We start from the raw sequence: 4,571 nt of genomic DNA, 5'->3' as shown, positions 1-4,571 counted from the left end.
AAGAGAGGTGAGCCGAGACAAAGAAAGAATTGAGGGTGTCAGGCGAGAATTCGTAGCTCAGGGAAGAGGATTTCGGCCTGGAAAGGCCCATTGACCTGAGCTCGGACCAGAGTTGCGAAGGAGTCAGGGAGGAATTGAGACGACCCATTAGATAAGCATTTCTGGAAGCGTCCACCTGGAGGCTGACCTGATTACGCAATAAGCGGAAGGTGCTCCAGCTAGCGGGAGAGGGATGCAAGCGAAAGTGTCTCCGCGCAGCATCCCTCTCCCGCATGAGAGCCCTGACGGATTGGTCAAGCCATGGAGCCGGAGGCCTTCTGGCTCTGAAGAAACGTAGCGGAACGTGAGTGTCACGAGCAGTACAGAGAAAACGATTCACGATATCCACCTTATCGTCGAGGAAAGGGGAGCGACACACAGCTGCCCAGTCGAAGGACCGTAGAGTACTAATGAATTCCTCAGTGTTAAACGAGGAGTAGCTACGAACACTGATTTCGCGAGGAGGAAGACGAAGGATCGGAAAATCCAGGGTCACCTCAATAAGATCGTGCATAGAAAGAAATGAGAGACTATGTTGGCCAAAGGATTTTATAAGTGATCTATTGCTAATGAGACAATGGTCTATGCGAGTACTGGAGGAAGAAGTGTGATGGGTGTCGGAGAAAAGGATAATGAAGAGGTGATAACTAGAAGAGTAGTCGAAGAGAGAGTCAGAGACAAAAGAACGACGATTAAGATCGATGTTAAAATCACCAATGATGATAGCTGAGGAGAAAGAGGGATGGAGTCTCTCAAAATCAGCCCAAAAGAGGGAGAGATGATCTACCTTAGGCGGACGATAGACCACGGCAAGCAGAAACGGCTTACATCCCCCGACCCTCACGCTCAGCATTACATATTCCGGCTGAGCGCAGTACATGTTAGGCGAAGAAGCCATGTGCTTTGTATGTATGCCGTCACGCACGTAGAAGCCAACCCTCCTCCACCTCTCCCCTCCCTGTTAGACCTCACGAGGTAATATCCGCGAAGCGAGACTAGACTGTCAGGAACACGAGGCTTCAGCCACGTTTCTGATATTGCTATAATATCGTACTGATTGCTGTAGAAATATTCACTAAACTCTGAGAAGTAGGGGAGGAGAGACTGGCAATTCACGTGACATAGCTTGAACGGTGCGTTGGATGGAAAGTTCGCGCCCCCTCGCGGTCATGCTTTGCGTTGTGGATGTCGCTTAGGGATAGCACCAGTGAGAGAAGCGCCACCTGTCATGGGCTGATCAGGTAATGTAGATGACGAGATCGAGGGGAGAGGAGAGGGAGGAGTGGAGGAGATAGGGCCCCCATTGATAGAGATGCGAGGCGGCGCCACTCCATCCGGGGACCGCAGCAGAGCAGAAGATGATTCCCGACCCGACTGAAGCGTTTTGGTCGCTTCGAGTGATTATAGAAAGAAAGGGGTCGTTAACTATTTGAAGCGATTTCAACGCTTCGCGAGTTCGCACGGAAAGAGGTAGATGTGATTTACTCGCAGCGTAATGTCGCTTCGAGTAATTGCAGGAAGGAAGGAAGTACGAACTATTTAAAGCGGATTGACGCTTCGCGAGTTCGCAGGGAAATAAAGAGATGCGAGTTACTCGCAGCGTAATTTCGCTTCAAGATATCGCGGAAAGAAGGAAAGATCGAACTATTCAAAGTGGGTTGACGCTTCGCGAGTTCGCAGGGAAAGAAAGAGATGGGAGATACTCAAAGCGGTGTCTCGCTTCGAGTTAGAAAGCGGAAGAAAGAAGACCAGAGAGAGATGGAAATTATTCGAGGGCGTTATTTCGCTTCGAGTAATTGTAGAAAGAGAAAGCGGGAGAAAAAAAAGGAAGAGGTGTAAAAGAAGAAAAGGGGAAGAGCACGACTGAGAATTGTTGCAGAAAGGTGTGTCTTAGGTGATTGCAAAAAGGGGTGTTAATGAATTTTAGATCCCCACAGAAGAATTAGTTACTCACGGTTTTAGCGGAGAGAGAGAGAGAGAGACTAACGAGTCCTTGTGGGAGGAGTCCTCGCAGGATCAGCGGTCGGAGTTGGCTTCTCTCAGAGCTTCCCTTAGACGGGTTGGTAGAATTGTACCGCAAGGTGATGGTACGAACTTGACCGCGAGAACTCCGCACCAATGTTAATAAATCGGGCAGCACTTCGTCTCGTAAGTGACTAAGTTAATATTCGACTGCTCTACACTGTCCTCGCGAAGGGCTCTTATATACCACACATAAGGTACGCTGTTTTTCGAACTTTGGACTTTGATTCGATGGTGATTCACCCTGTTTTGAGTATTATTGTTTCGAAATATATTAGTGAATAATGATTTTTTGTTTGAATTATTGGGAAAGCCTTTCCAAAAATAGAAATGATTATATATATTTCTATGAATCATACTGCCACTAAGCGTGCACGTGTAATAATTAACACATTTAGTATCTACAGTTATTTGGTGATATTAATTATTCCTTCGTTAAGAATCGATCTTCGATCGGTCACGCTATTGACTCTCTAATAGACTCTCTGATATCTTAGGGATTGTATGCATGGAACTGCGAGTGATTCGCATTTGAGAAATAAGTTCTCTTCACGAAAGAAAAGAATCGTCGTGTCGTCAAAACGTAACATTTTATATATGATGAAAGTTGGCGGCTGTTCGCACTTGATTAATCTATCAATTGGACAAGGATGCTTCTCAAAATGTGGAATTGAAGAGGCTCTTTCAGCTGCTCTCTTTGGATCGTTCAGGATGCGAGTGCACCTATTGTTTGATATCGCTGAAGATGGCTTGAAAGAAGCCGAAACGTTCTATTTAAAATTTGCGGAATCTCTTGCGAGGTGATGTAACAGTTTTGTGAATTTTTCTTGTTATACGCACTTGTTAACTGCGTCTTTCTTTAGCTCTCAATCGCCCGACATTTATTGTGTTATTCATTATTTTTGTTAATATTTCGAGAGCTCAATTGTATGTCATTTATTATTTTCATATATATTTCGTATTTCTTTAATAATATTTCAGCATCTTGTTCGCCCCATTCTGAACGCTTTTTCTCACCTACAGTTGCAATATCTTTCTCAACTTCTTCTAGTTCTGATTGCAATTGACTCTGAAATTTCTCTTTATCTGCTTTATATATGAGAATATGTTCATTATTTCGAATTCTGTAGATAATTTTTAATGGTCCTTGCAAGGTTATGGTCCCATTATTTATTAGATTTATTATATAGGGTCATCGAAAAGTATCGGACCCCCCTAATATCTTCAGTTAGAATGCATTTTGGAGAAAATGTCCAACAGTTGTATGGTTTCAAGCGAGGAGTAAGATGATGATCTTGACTTTGATCTTGACCATGTCCTTTAAGGTCATTTCAAGATCAACCTTATTTTTTTAAATAGAACCCCCTACATTTTATTGCATATTTTTATAGCTTATCACGAGAGCTTTCCAAAACACTTTAATAAAACATTTTTTCATTAAGTATTTTTTGAGTTATAAAGGTTTGAAGTTAACAATTTTTTGACACAAAATGTAAAATATCTTGTAAAATATTATTTAGTTTTCAGTAATCATAACCTTAATACTTTTGTGCGTGGGGTAATGAGACCAATTAATTGGTTTAAGGAAAATACATTAATCAAACAGTGTCGGATCCCCCTAATATTTTCAGTAAGTGTAACGTCCGGTACGCTACATTATAGCACCCCGGCCGTTTACCAAGCGAACGCGAGCACAGAGTATAGCGAACGATACAATACGTGCCGCGAGAACCTATAGCATATGCTACCGTAGCCGTTGCCAACGAACGTTGCGCACGCAGCGCCTGCGCGACTTATAAAATAGAAAACTAATAGAAAATGCGCTAGAACACGTAGATTGCACCGCTAAAAAACGGGAAACAACGAACATTAGAACTAGCAATTTAATAATCGCGAGGAAATAGCGCCGATCCACCAAGAACAAGTGAAAACGCGTAATCACAAAATGCATAGCGATGCAACGCGAAACGCACGCATAAATCACGAAGGCCTCAAATGGGAAATGGGAGCTACTGCAAATTGAATGAAGGCACGAATAACGAAATGAGAGCCTTAAAACAGACAAAGGAAACTCGCGAGCGCCTCAGAAGAAGGAACCGAAAGATACGCGGAAAAGCGTAATGAAAAAACGCGCAAAAAATGCACGCTAACAACACCGCGACCGAGTGCATCACGCACCAACCACGAACACCCTTAGGAGTATTGCGAACCCCGCTATGAATAGGAACAACCGAAAGAACAAAAACACGCACAATAATTAAATAAATAGCGATGGAAAAATTAGAACATTCAAGAGAATTTCGCAACAACACGTGTGCGAAAACACCCTCTTACCGCGAGGGGTCACAATACTAAACATATATAAAGCAGGACGATGTACAGCAAAGCACCTTATTCTTCCTCCCGAAGATAGCCGAGGTAAGATACCTAGAGCGCTTTCGTTGAGCGTGGCTATTTCCCTCTTATCCGAGGATCCCCTCGCAGCGCTTACGATTAAGCGTAGGGAACAT

Source organism: Trachymyrmex cornetzi, unplaced genomic scaffold, assembly GCF_001594075.2.
Source record: "Trachymyrmex cornetzi isolate Tcor2-1 unplaced genomic scaffold, Tcor1.1 scaffold834, whole genome shotgun sequence".
NCBI lineage: Eukaryota > Metazoa > Arthropoda > Insecta > Hymenoptera > Formicidae > Trachymyrmex > Trachymyrmex cornetzi.
The sequence above is the reverse complement of the archived record's forward strand: the minus strand, read 5'-3'. Positions refer to the sequence as shown.